General features: G+C 35.0%; 1 protein-coding gene across 1 annotated transcript in view; it reads right to left on the bottom strand.

Moving 5' to 3' along the window:
* The window catches only part of Calx (sodium/calcium exchanger 3), a 130,586-nt gene that overhangs the window by 44,685 nt on the left and 70,704 nt on the right, over positions 1-15,197 (bottom strand). The window lies entirely within an intron of this gene.

The following is a 15,197-nucleotide window of genomic DNA, read 5'->3' as shown; positions in this document are numbered from 1 at the left end:
GAAAAAAATGTTATTTAAAAACCATATGCGTGATTTTCGTACATAAACACGACGAAACGAGTTATGTAGGTCAGGAGACGAGTGTATCGGTTCGTACAAAATGAACTTAAACATCACTAAATCGCGTGTTTCTAATTTTAGTCCCTTATGCTGAGAATTTTTATACACCGGGTGATGGATAAATATAGGAAGTTGTACGTCTGTTACACAAATCGAAACATATATTCATTTTTTTCTTTTTCTTTCAAATCGCCCATTATATTAAACACACGAGTAGGCCTTCGATGTTCCTGTGCTCTGTATTCAACTGGAGAATATCTACATTTATACCATCGTTATTAATTTGCATTTTGCGCAGAAAAAAAAGGCAGACGAATTCATTGAATTTGAAATAATTTCATGGTTTAGTTTTTTATTGCGAATTATACGCGTTTAAATATACGAAACGTGTCTAAACGATCCGTCGATAAAGGTATTAATTTAGACCCTAAAGTGCACGCGTTTCGTTTTAAATGCTCGTTGAGTAATTTCAACGATACAATAAAACCAACATTTATTCAGTTTTTGAAATAAATTAAACCAACGAATTAGTATATAGTCAAAAAATAAGATTCTAAGACCGATGAGACTTCGTGGAATACGTATTCCTATTAATGTTAATTGGGAATTTGAGATGAAATATGAGATTTTTCTAGCATTATTTTTAGACGAATCCAACAGCTTTTGAAAAGTAATAAGAAAGGTCATAAGAAAAGTCCATTGATTATTATTGAAAATTAAAATTTCATTAGTGGTACGATTATGGGTTGAACATTTTGTTATCGAAGAACCACCACGAAAAAATTAATTTGAAAACGAAACAAATTTTAGCCTGAATAAAAAAATGAGATAGTTTAAATCACAAAAAGATCCACCAAAAATTACCACGAAAAAATTCAATCATTTATCATAATCAAACGTCAACTCTTCATCCATACCAAATACACACCCTAGTTTTATTTCGAAATTTTAGTCTCCCCTCCCCCCTTAAAAGGATTGAAGAAAATTTCTAATAAAAATTCATATCTGCAGGTTTTTGAATAGAGTTGGCAGCTTGGCAAAGTTACACAATAGAACATGCAAAAATTTCTCATCTTGAAAAAAACAAAAAAAACCATTTGAAATCACCACAGAATTTTTACTAAATCAAAAATTGACTTTATCAAATCCCCGAGAGAAAATTTGTTTGAAATTGTTCTAAAAAAATTCATTCCAAATTACAAACTAAGTAGGTATACTTACCTACCTATTTAAAAAATCCAAGTATCCGAAATCATCACGAAAGCAAAAACTTCATTCAAAGTCTTTATTCAAGAAAAAATTATTCTAAATAAACAAAATGCTTCAACTTTTCACGATTTTTCAAAATTTGACCCCTTTTTTGGGGCACAGAGGGACATTGTGGGGTGGGATCCAAAAAGTAAGTTCATATTTGTGCTTGGCGACCTCAAAAACTTTCCATTTAATATATCACTCGACTTTTTGATGATTTTTTGAAATTTTGGCCCCCTTGTTGGGGGGCAGAGGGACATTGGGGGTTGAGACACACAAATAAGTTCATATTCGTACTCAACGACCTCAAAAACGTACCATTCGATATATCACTCAACTTTTCACGGTTTTTTCAAAATTTTAACCCCCTTTTTGGGGCACAGAGGGGTTTTGAGGAGTTGAATCCAGAAAATAAGTTGATATTCGTATTCAGCGACCTCGAAAACATACTATTCGATATATCGCATGTACAGATTCGTTTTTCAAATAAGTATATGATTCAGTTGTGTGTTGATTGAAAAATCAAGCATCCCCCACCAACCCCTTGGGAGGGTCGAAGACCAATCAATGATGGTGTAATTAGTAGTTGGGTGAGTAGACTTTGTAAAAAAAATTGAGCGAATATGAATGATATTAAGTGGTAACTTTGATCAATTTATTGGACTGACTTTTTTTGAAGACCCCTTTTTTGAGACACCCCTCTTGAGGGATGGGTATCAAGCGTAGTATCAAATTGTCGAGAATTTAAAGGGGAACATTTTTATTCATGGTAGTTTTTCTCGTAAACCTAATATTTTCGGAGTAAATCGCAAAAAACGTGAATCGGAACCGGTTTTAGCCCCCTAAAAAATTAGCTCCAGGGTTAGGAGGGTCCGTTTTTTTTTTTTGGTAGTTCAGGGGGTTCTACTAAACACATTCCCGAAGAAAAAATTTATGTGCCAATTTTTTCCTTTTGGTCCTCGCTTTTTCACGTTATTTTCCCGATCTATATAGGTATCAAAGTAATTTTAAATTTCAAGAATTCATCTAAATATTTTTCAAACTTCCCAAAAATCAGACAAAAGACTGGAAACTCTCATCATAATAATATTGAATTGGGAGAAATTGTTCATATTTTTCTACGGTTTTAAAAGTCTGGTATAATTTTAAGAATTCCTCATAAAATCGCGATCAGTTATGAGTTCTTAAAAGTTGGAAAAATTTGAAAAGTCTCAAATTACAATTTTTCTTAAGGTTATTGATCCGTCTTTCTGCCTTCTCAAGGCCGTCTGTACTTCTGTCTGGTTTTTTTATGGTCATTGACCCTTGTGACCGGCCTCGTGAGGCCACTCACCTACCTATGGTCGTCTGTCTGGCTTCTTTAGGTCATTGACCCGTCGGTATGGTTTCCTAAGATCGCCTGTCTGTTCTCTTAATGTCATTAACCCATATGACTAGCCTCTTAAGGTCACTAATCTTACATGGCTATCTTACAAGTCGTCTGCATTCCTGTTTGGCATCTTAAAGTCACTGACCCGTATGTTTGACCTCTCAAGGTCACTGACCTGTGTGTATGACCCTTCAAGGTCGTCTATCTGCCTGTCTGGCTTATTAAAGTCATTGACCTGTGAGTAGGGCTTTCCAAGGTCGTCTGTCTGTCTGTCTGTCTGTGTGACCTGTTTGAGGTCATTTATCTGTCTACCTATAGTCTCTCAAAGTTGTCTGTCTTCCTGTCTGATCTCTTAAGGTAATTGACTCGTCAACATTGGTTTCTCGAGGTTGTCACAGTGCTAGGGCTGTACAAGGTCGTCTGTCTGGTAGTCTAATTTTAGTAATTTTTTAAGACAATTAGAAAATTAATGAAAAAATGACTAGGCTTAGACAATTAAAGGGACATTTGAAAATTGGTATAAATCACAAAAAAAATCTTTGAAAAATCATCGATGATTACACAAATTTCAAGTACACCCTTGGCACAAAAAGATATCAGTATTCAAATTTTGAAAATTGGAAAAGAGAGAACATTTTTTGAGATGCTGCTGAACATTCAAATTGAAATAGGATCATAGAAAGGAAATTACCAGATGAATACTTTTTGCACTTGTAAGGTACAGGTATGGCCCAACTGCATAAGGAGGGAATTGTCATAATATTCCTCTAGCGGTTATAATGTAAGGAGGAATTATAAGATCCACCCCCCTTCATGGTCAAGGTCAACGTGTAATCTTCTATGATGATCTGATGCTCCATCAAGGATCATTCGATCAAGCCAAATCACTTGGCTCATGCTATTCGCAATGGCAAGATCCTCGTCAAGTAACAGTGACTTTTATGTAATTAAGGATATGCCACAACTGATCTCTTTTTCCATTAGTGAACCAATAAAAGGTGGTTAACGTAATTTTATAACAACTCACCCTCCCCCCCGTTATGTCGTTGAGGGGTGAGGTACCCCAGGATTTTCGTGGTGAATCCGGACACACATGTACATACCCAGGAAAAAAGGTACATATTTATCTACTCAGACACACTGTTAAGGCCTAGTACATATTAGTGAGCCATGCAGAAGGGGTGTGAAAGTGAACAGTGTTTTGACAAAAGTATCGAAATGTACTTTCCTCCCTTACTTTTTTGTTAGATACAAATATATCGTATACTAACGAGAAGTGCAACCAATCTGGGGGATTTAGTGTGAACCTTGATTGGTAGCACACCAACGAAGGGCCTAACTACATTAATGTGTCCCTATATTTTTAAGATATGCTTTCTAATATTAGATGGACGAGATGTCTATAAATGCTTGTAATCATTTTTGTTAAAATAATAGCTTTAAATACGTAACTCTCATGAGTATAATCTGTACAAATTGTAAATTGTTTGATTAAAATAGGTGTACATAGTCTTCTCAATGTTTTTATTTACACACCTATTTGAATATCTGGTGAATAGTGAAGTATGATATTATTTGGACTCATTCTCTCGAGCTAGCACTTCCAAGGAAAATTCTCCTTTCGTTAGAAGTATTTTTCAACCTCACTCTTAGGATAAAATTAAAATAACTATCCTCTTTCCGAATAATTCTAACTCCCTCTATTACACACTGATACCAAATTTATTGATTGTGATTAAAAACTTCAGGAATATGTACTTACATAGGGCCAAAAATTTGTTTTTTTTTGTGGAAAATTTCAATTTTTTGACCAGCACTGTAGGAAGCCATTTAACAAGAGAGATGTTCAAACTAGTAAAAATTTCAGCTCCGAACAAAACTAAATCAAGATTGGGTCGTTGAGTCCATTTCTTGAATTTTGGAGAATTTTCAGAAATCAAAATTTGTACCAAAGGTACTTATAGAATAAACTTGAATTTATTAAATTGAACTTGGAGTGAAAATTTAATATGGATGCTCCCTATTTACCTATATCCACAACCCCGCTAGCCCTTCAATTCTGAAACAAGTAAGCATCCGTACAGAACTCAAAATGGTTTGCCTATATCACTATTGCAAAGAGACAATTCTTCGATCGGACACCCTGTATAAATACCCAAATACCAACCTCAGTAATAATCGTACCTATACGACCCTTTCGAAACATTTCGAATTTCGTAAGCTAAACCATCACCATCTAGCCATTGTCCGACCCTCCGGCCTCCGGCGATTAATTTCGAATAAAAATAAGTAGTTATTTTAAGCGATCTGTGCCCTATAAAATATTGCAATTGTTTCCACAATTCCGCCTTCGAAACAAAGGATCTTTGACTTTATGTTATGGTTTCAAAACGCTGAACCAAATCGAGAATTCTTTCTCACGCCCGTTTCCATTATTATTGTTCTTGAGCCATCGGTAGTTCCGGTTCACGTTCGCCGAAGAATTTTTAATAATTTCCATTGTAAGTTGTATTATATTCGACTGTCGACTTGGTATGGAAAAAGCTACCCTTTGCTGTGGTTCTAAATCTTCTCCGCTGGTTTTCCTTCAACTGTATAGTCGTCGTCGTAAGATGGTAACAGCTTTGAATTTCTTAATCCGTGTACCGCTTCGTCTTCATTCGCCACTTACCAGCGGGTATTTATGCAACAAAAAGATGAAAAGGAAATAAACTCGGAGCTGGATATTAAATTTTCCTAACGCAGTTCCCGAATCTCATGCGAGATTAAATCGTTTACATAAAATGAGCATTACGCGAGGTAGCCAGTGATCCACTGGCAAGATTTTTCTACATGTTAGCTCCATCTTCGTGGGTGTCTTAATGTCGTCTTCATCTCGTGTAACGTCAAATAATGTGAATTAAGGGTGTATTTTTCAAATGGCTTCATATGTGTGAGGGAATTTATCTTTATAAGTATAAATGCATCGGTCTTAAAATTGATCCTTTAGCATATTATTTTACGTCTCAGTTCCTAGAAAGAAAATCTAAAAGGTTCTGCTTTTGAAGTGAATATATTTTTACCAGGGTTTAATACGTTATGATATAATACTTGGGGTCGTGTAAAAAAAAGGACAATAAATTAATTAGACTTTGTAGGTGATGCAGAGTCAAGAACATACTAATGGAAGAACGAAAGCTTGGCCGCAATTAGAGAAAATATTAATGTCATCGTTAATTTACCGACAACGTTTGGGTATACCAACATTATCATCAAGGCATCGCGTATTATATAGAACAAGTTTTTAGTTTTAACGTAAAATAAACAAGCCTTCCAAAGAAAAACAGATTTAACTTTGTTGTAACATTATAAAGGGATTTTTTTTTATCTTTCGATCTGTTATCGGTCATAAAGTAGGTACATAAAATAATACATCGACCAGTTTGAAGAATGAAGATTGAAGATACTTACTCGAGTATAAACGATCTCTTAACCCATCAAATGATAAAATTGCAATGTTTGAAAATATTTACGTAATTCTGTGTTAGTTTTTGAACAGAAAATTAAATTTTTTCATCATCATATCCACATTTCTAGATTTCTTCCAAGAGATGTAGGTATAAGACATCTTGTTCCTATATTCCCCTTTGTCCAAAAAAAAAAACTGATGTTACTATGGTAACAACGATGAGGTTATTTTTTCGAGAAAGGACTGATCTAAGGCGTTATTTTGTTTTTATCTAAAATGAGCCGAAGAAAAAAAAACACTCGTCAGGTTTGCTTTGCCGAACGAGTGTTCTTCTGAAATGTTTTCCATGTCATGGAGGAATAACGTATACCTACTCGTGTATCTACTCTACGAGCGAATAAAAAAATTTAGACTATTTTTTTGTTTTTTTGACCGTGACACAGGTTGACGATTTTTTAAATAGGTATACATATGGTTTAAAATGAAATTATTCCATATGTAACGGGAAACTTATTATTTATCTGCATATCCGCGTAACCATGGCGATCGAATTAAATCGCTGCGTTACCTAATATTTTCACTGTAGTGGTTGGAATTTGTATCACTTTTTTTTTCTGCCAACTTCGCAGGTTGGCATGTGTTTTTGGTAGCAAAAAAAGAAACAATACGCGAAATTGTTTCCAGATTGAAAATATTTTTTCAAGATATTCTAGCGTACGAAAGACAATATTCAAGTTGGTCTCTGGTGTATTCGTTGTATTTTTTTTGAACATGTGTTGTGAACGTAAGAGAAGAGCTGACCAAAATAGGATTTTTTTGTCATAATTAGGTCAAAGGGTAGTAGGCTGTTAAGATGGAGGGTCATATCGTGTAGCATTTTATTATTGTTGTTGTTATTGCTGTTTTAGTTTGTAAAAGGTAGCCTACCTAAACCAGCTCTCTAATCTATTTAATATTCCATCACGTCTTACTGGCAAACGATTAACCGGGTGCTCGCTTTCGGTACAATGCTAACGATATTACAAACGGTACGAATAGGTAAGGTGTTAAGGAGAAGGGTGCACGAGATTATGATTCATTTTCGCCTTTGCTCAACTGTAAGGTAGGTAGAGGTACAGTTGTTACGAGTTGAAATTTACAGAAAAATTTATGGCAAGGTTGTGAGAGCTCATTAGGCATGTTGAGATGAGCCATGTCCTATTCCATATAGGCCTACAAAAATGAACGAATGACGTGTTGTGGAAGGGAACAGTGTAGTAGGTACGAGTTACCTAACTTGGTAGGATTTTTTCCTGACTTTTCCTCGAGAAACTAGATCGAAGTTATAATGAACAAAATTTACTGAAATTTCTAAATTGGCTTTTTATTGAAGAGATTCGATTGGGTCCGAATGATACTTGAACGAAAATTAGACCTAAATGTCCTCAAAAAGGGTTAAAGAGTGAAAAAAATGGTTGTGAAGGTTCCTCTCCAGGAAAAGTTTTGAAAGGAAAAGTTTTGAATCATGTATTTATGTTTCTTTGCTCAAGTTGACTCAAATGTTCAAAATTCCAAAATTTGAAAAAAAAAGTCTGACAAAATATCAGAAAGCCATTTTTGAAAAGGTACAATTTTAGTATCTAATTTATTGATCTCCTCCACCCTATTTGACATACCTAATGTTGAAAAGTTGATACTCTTTTTTTCCTCGAGTTTTCAAAAGTCAATCTAATACATACCAAATTAATCAATTTTCTTTCAAGTTCTTAAAAATCTGACATAGGTAACTTCAGAAAATCAACAATATTTTTTTCCTCAAGTTTTTGAAAGTCTTCACTGAAAGAAATAAACAGTAATAGTTACATTAAAACAATGCACTCAGTGCATTAAAACGCGGTAATTTTGGTATAGGAATGAAACGCATTAATCAGTACACATTTAGAGAAGTAACTATTACACAGAAGTGCAGTAACCATTCCATCGTTTTTATTCAACAGTATTTAAAAAGTGGGGTTAGGTATTATCAATTTCAAGTTTCTCCGCACATCTAAATGATTTTCACTGCAACGAATTTTACAAGACCTAATATCCCTACAAAAATTTTCCTACCTTACCAGGATTCGAACCTACAACCTCTCATTCTAACTGCCTACACTTAACAACATGGCCGCGAGTAGAATATTTGATTCAGGCCCTCGAAGTATTTATAAGTTTTTCACTGTTTGGGAATGTTTACCACTGACGATGTACTCAGTATATCCTTTACTGTATTCAGTAAATCACTACATGGTTCTCAGCCATGTTTAAGGAATGTAATACTATACGATGTAATTATTACCCACCAAATGATGTTCTGAATACCATGTCTGCAGGACTGAGTCCCCAAAGAAATGTAATGAGAACATAGAAATGAATTTTGGAAGGTGATGCAATAAATCCTTCCTAGCGATGTACTCATTCCATTATTTGATGCATTCTCTGATTTGAACTATGTAATCATTACATCAAAATGAGGTAATTTGAAAATTACTGTACTGTGCAGTAACCATTGCATCAATTTCTGGACTGAATACAGCGCGGCGTTTTGAAAATCATTTCTTTCAGTGTTACATAGGTAACTTCAGCAAATCTACAATATTTTTTCTTTCAAGTTTCTAAAAGTCAAAGTCTCTAAAAGTCAATCGATTTTCTTCAATTAAGCGTACTAATTGTTCGTTCAATTCGAATTTCCTCAGGATTTCAAACAACTTCTTCCTTCGTACTTCATCTTACACCTTCTCCAGATCAATGAAGCATATGTGGGTTTCTAGGTTATACTCTTGTCTCTTCTCCATCAACAGTTTCATTGCATACAGAGTGGCTAAAAAGTCAGTATTCCAATTTTCACATTTCAAAAAGTTTTAGTTTTTTGAGAAAAAGTCAAAAACTAAGCATCCTAGAAAAAAACTAATGACATCATGTCGATTGGAAATTTAATTCTATACAATTTTCATCGACGTCATTTTTCTGTAGAATGTTTCGTTCCACCACCCGATCAGTTTCTATGAAACTCACTTTGCAAATTTGATCTGGAGGTGGAACAAAGCATTCAACGGAAAAATGACGTCGAGGAAAATTGTATAGAATTAAATTTCCAATCGACATGATGTCATTAGTTTTTTTCTAAGATGCTTAGTTTTTGATTTTTTCTCAACAAACTGAAACTTTTTGAAATGTGAAAATCAGAATACTGACTTTTTAGTTTTTAGTCACTGTGTATGTATACTCCATCTATGCATGGCCTTCCCTTTCAAAATCCATTTTGGCATTCCAATATTATTGGCTCCACATGGCTCTTGATTCTTCTTGCTAGCATCTTTGCAAGTATTTTGGCAAGCTGTATTTAGTAGGCTTATTCCACAGTAGTTTCCTGGGTTGTTTCAGTCTCCTTTTATGAAAATGGGTATTACAATATTGCTATATTAATGGCTTGGTTTAAATAGCACATAAGTCCAGGTTTTTCAAAAATGCTTTTTTTGTGGTTTCTTTAGCAAAAAAAAAAAAACGAGGAATCTGAATTTAAAAACCTTGTAAGTTGAAAATGCCCCACCGTGCTGTAATCGGCAAAAATCCAAGATTGTAAAACACAGCGAAGTCCGACATACGAGGTTTCTATTGTAGGTAATTTCCGATATTTTGGTATTAAAAAAAATGAGCTTCGACCATTTCCAACGCGACAAATTCAATTTTCGTGTAGCAAATTTCACCCATTTTCAACATTTCACAAAAATTTTTATCGGTAAATCCCAATTTTTTTAATTTTCTCAGTAATCAGCATTTTCTCCTCTTTACATTAATATAATTACCAGATTTTTAGCTTCAATACTCACGGAGAAATTCAATTAAAAAGTTGTAAAATGCTGAAAATGGGCGAATGAAATTATCAAAATTCAATTTTTTTTACATCAAAAAATCGGAAATGAAAATTCTCTTAAAATAATGTTTTATACATAATAGCAAAAAACCCTACCGTTTTTGAGTAAAAATTAAAAAACGCTATTTCTCCCTATGCTCTCTGTACAAGTGGACCCGTTTTCAACTTTACATTTCGGTGTGTAGCAGCGCGCTCTATGTATCCGTCGCACAGCCAAAAACCAAAACCACCACCACACCAAATTTCAGGTAAGTACTCAAAATTCTCTTGGATTTTTGAGGATTTTTTGAAAATTCAATTTTGACTTATTTTTTCATCAAAAAACCGTTATTTTATCAACTTTTTTTGGAGGGGAGGGAAGGGATAAAAGAAGCTGTAAGATGCCTTCAGCGAGCTCTTGAATTTTCCAGTTTTGAAAAAATCATATTTACGGCAAACTGGTTATGCAATTTTATTAACACGTACGAAATCGATACATATTTGGAAGGCAAATGAGTTAGCAAAATAGGATTACCTCTACAGGGTGCCCAGAAATATCGAGCGACCCCTAAAAAAGTTTTTCATTAAAAATATAGGTTGGCAACGTGAAATAGATGCATATGATTGGTGGAATGTTATCTCTCCAGTCCAACAACCAATCATGTGCTATAATTATTATCATTCACTGTGACCAACCAAAGTATTTTGTAGAAAACTTTTTTAGGGGTACTCGATATTTCTGGGCACCCTGTACCTACTTAATTGTTATGTAATACTAATGGTTTTTTGGAGTTGGATGAAAGGGAAACGAAGGGATATTGGTTTTCCCTGTCCCATTGAACGTTGCGTCTTCAGTCACCAAGAAGTCACCAAAACATAAAAAATTCATATATTGACATAGGTATAGGTGACTTCTTGGTGACAGATTCACCAAGCAATGGCCATAATGTGCTCGATTTTGTCTCTGGTGAGTTTTTTGGCGAAACCTGGTGACTTTTGGTGAATCAGTCACCAGGTAGTTACCAGAACGTAGAAACTTCATATTTGACCATCTGATGACTTCAGAGGTGACAGATTCACCGAGAAATGATCATATCATAATTTGCTTGATATTGTACCTGGTGACTTTTGGTGGATCACTCACCAGGAAGTACCAGAACGTAGAAAATTCATATTTGACTGTCTGGTGACTTCAGAGGTGACAGATTCACCGAGAAATGACCATACTTTGTTTGATTTTATTACTGGTAAGTTTAGGTGAATCCTGGTGACTTTGGGTGAATCAGTCACCAGAACGTAAAAAATTCATATTTGACTGTCTGGAGACTTCAGAGGTGACAGATTCACCGAGAAATGATCATAATTTTCTTGATTTTGTTCCTGGTGAGTTTTGGCGAATCCTGGTTACTTTTGGTGAATCACTCAGTAGGAAGTCAGCAGAACGTAGAACATTCATATTTGACTGTCTGGTGACTTCAGAGGTGACAGATTCACTGAAAAATGACCCTAATTTGCTTGATTTTGTTCCTGGTGAGTTTTGGTGAATCCTGGTGAATTTGGGTGAATCAGTCACCAGAAAGTCACCAGAACGTAGAAAATTCATGTTTGACTGTCTGGTGACGTCTTGGTGATAGATTTACCCAGCAATGTCCATAATTTGCTCGATTTTTCACCTGGCGAGTTTTGGTAAATCCTGGTGACTTTTGGCGAATCAGTCACCAGGTAGTCACCAGAACGTAGAAAATTCATGTTTGACTGTCTGGTGACTTCAGAGGTGACAGATTCACCAAGCAATGTCCATAATTTGCTCGATTTTTTACCTGGCTAGTTTTGGTGAATCCTGGTGACTTCCTGGTGACTGATTCACCAGAAGTCACCAGAACGTAGAAAATCCATATTTAACTGTCTGGTAACGCTTTGGTGACAGATTTACCCAGCGATGACCAGAATTTGCTCGATTTTTACCTGGTGATAGTGACTTTTGGTGAAACTGTTACCAAGAAGTCATTAAAACATAAAAAATTCGTCTCGTGACTGTAGTCTGTTCGGACATACATATTTCAGCTTATAAAAAGTATCGGTGGTGATCTCTGAAATTTGAGTTTTTAATTTCTTCATTTTTTGAAAAATACTCATTAATTAAGTGGAAAAAATGTAAAGATGAACTGGTGTCCTAAAAATCGGAAATATTTTCAAAATTTTTCCATTCATCGAATTTTTTCTAACATTATTATCTCAATCCAAGTTCAAAATATCCTTCTATACCAATGGCGAAGTAAATTACTAGAATTTTTAGAAACTGAACGAATTGTATAGGATTTTGTTCATTTTTCGACAAGGTCATCTATGGGTCATCTTTCTCAATAGATGAGTCGATAGTACGATACAGCGAGGCCAACACCAAAGTTTGGATTGAAAAACTCGCAAGACGAAGTGAAAACCTGATAGGAAATCAATTTTAAGCCATTTGTAGGGGATTTTTCATTTGCAATGACACATATTTAATGAAAAAGGCCACTAAGCTTATCTTCCCCGGAGACCGAAACCAACTCCAGTTGACGTTGGTTTCTGGCCATTAAACTTTTCTCGACGAGACGTAGACGTACGGAGTATAGAGCAGCAGATACCATCGGTGATTTATTTTTTTATTTTTAAATCCGATTAGAAAAATAACCACGAAACAAAGGTATTTTTGAACCTTTCTGCAACTTATTTCCCAATACAGTACACGTAACGTTATAGGCACTTCATTCGTGCCATAAAAACTAAGATAAAACACAAATAAAAAATAATTCTGCGGCTTTGCGAGCTGGAATTCAGATTAACGCACTTTGTGGCTCTAATTAATCATATTTTTTTGCCACCATCAGTGTTTTTAATATCCGTCATATTTTCTTTTGTTGTGTGTCTCTGTCCGAGCATTATTTTCATTCACGGCCACCGCGTTGAAAACGGATTGAAAAAATTAAACGTACCGGCCATATCGCAATTTCTGTGCTATTTGATCAACGTACTCGTATATAAGCTGAGCTAAGTCGGGTAGAAAGGAGCAGAGTGGAGGTTGTGTTTCTCTCGAGTCCAATTTACAGTTTTCATTAAAAGCGAAAAATGTATACTGCGAGTAAATTCGGCATCGAGGTCGACTTCGTTTTATTTCAGCACATTAAACGCACCGTAGATAAGGAAAAGCGTTTTATTACCCGTAGTCAATCGTATACGAGTACACACTTTTGCAGAAGGGTAGAAGAAAAAAAACATTCAAAGCTATTCGATACGCTCTCCTTCTGCGGACGAGGAATTATTACCAGAATCGTGCCATGCCGTCACGAATCTAAGTACGAGTATTCAATATGGAAAGGAAAATTTGTAAAAATGTCGCCATTCTGGCCAAAAATTTAAACGGATTAAAAGCAAAATACCATTAAAAGCGAATTAAAATCTTGCCTGTATCGATTTTAAACTCATCTCTATGACGGTGTGGTTTTTACGAGCGTCTAACTTTTACACGAGTTAACAACTTTTCATTTTCACGTTTCGAGATGCGAAATATTGAAAAATTACGGTTTTACGGTTTGATGAAAAAGCCCGTATTAACTTTCAGGCCAGCACAGATGGTGGTAAATTATGTCGTGTTGCATCCTACACCCTCGATGCCTCTCTTCGCCGCCGCCGACGATGAATTTGGACGGGCATAAATTAAACGAGGAAAAAAAATCACATTTTCATTCAACTCGTCCGCGGCACGTTTTGTAGTCCTATGTTTTTTCCACGAAGAATGAACCTTTTCTGGGCAAGATCAGCGTGGAAGGGGGAGGTGGAGTGTTTTCGTAACCATCGCAGAGCGTCTAAGTACTTTGCATTCTAACAAGTTACCGCAACCAGCAACACTTCGCGCCATATCCGAAGAGAGCTTTACATCGATATAACCACAACCGTTCGATGTATAAAAGATTTCGATGCATTTTCACCATTTCGATTGCTTTTTCAAGAGAATACAGCTCGATGTATGTATCTTGAAATAGCATTTTTTTTTTACTTTTTGAAAATGTTACGTACATATATTTCCACTTTAAAAACTCGACGTGTAGTAAATGAACCGCGAAAATTTTTCTTATCGAATTACCAAAAAAAATTCACTGCATGGGAATGGTTCGTTAATCGTACGTTTAAACACATTTGTCACTCGATTAACTCTTTAACGATTCGATCGAATGATTCTCTTTTCAAAAAAATAAAAAATATATATTTTGAGAGAACGTAAACGAAAGAAGCAACAATAAAGTTGAGATAAATTTTAAAGCTGAGAAAATGTGTAACATTATGTTTTGCATGTAGCCTAACTTGTGTACTCGCTAATTTAATAAATCGTTGTTCTCATGTATAATGAAATTTTTTGGCAATTTAAATAATTAGAAATGAAAAAAAAAGAACAACAAAAACTAGGTAAGTACTTTTTTACACAGTCTGGAATCAATCTTCATTAAAAAGTTGTTACGTAACAAAATTAAAACGTGTAATAATAACGAAATTGCAAAGCTAAAAGATTAAATTTATGGAAGAAAGTCATTTAAACTTTAGCCGGATGGTTAGATAAGGTACCTACGCGTTGCATATAATAAATGAAAAAGTTTGAAGCATGATACCTACGTAAGTTTGGACTGTTGAGAAGACTCTCGTGTAATGGATAGGACAAAAAATAGGTTATGTATTTTTTTTTCAAACCTGTAGGTACTTAATTCAAGAAGATATTGGGTGGGTGGAATTTTGAAGCGTAAAAGGCACTTTGGAATACATCAAGTTTTTAATAGGTACCTGAGAAATTTGAAACGCTTTGCTTATTTGGAAATTACGAGGTCATTGTTATCCTCGTCAGGCCCATGAACCTTCCACATAGGTAGCAGATTATATCTTATTATACCGCTGGAAAATCTTTGAAATTTTAAGAGTAGGTACCTAGTTCTGGAAATGTCAAACAATCGTTGAAGTTTTTTTTCTTAAATGTATGTACTTACTTCTGATTTTTTTTAGGAAATGAAGAGTGATATTCCAAAACTCGCTTTGTCCATTTTCACAACTTTTCAGGAGAGAGGAAAAACAGTTCCCCTTTAAACGGGCAAATTGGCTTTTCAGGCGAGTTTAGCACTTTATTTGGGTGGATTTATGATGTAGGAGTGTAGGTATACATTTCATCCACTAAA

This window comes from Planococcus citri, chromosome 4, assembly GCF_950023065.1.
Source record: "Planococcus citri chromosome 4, ihPlaCitr1.1, whole genome shotgun sequence".
In the NCBI taxonomy this organism is placed as follows: domain Eukaryota; kingdom Metazoa; phylum Arthropoda; class Insecta; order Hemiptera; family Pseudococcidae; genus Planococcus; species Planococcus citri.
Note: the sequence above shows the minus strand (reverse complement) of the source record. Positions and strands in the feature narration are given on the sequence as shown.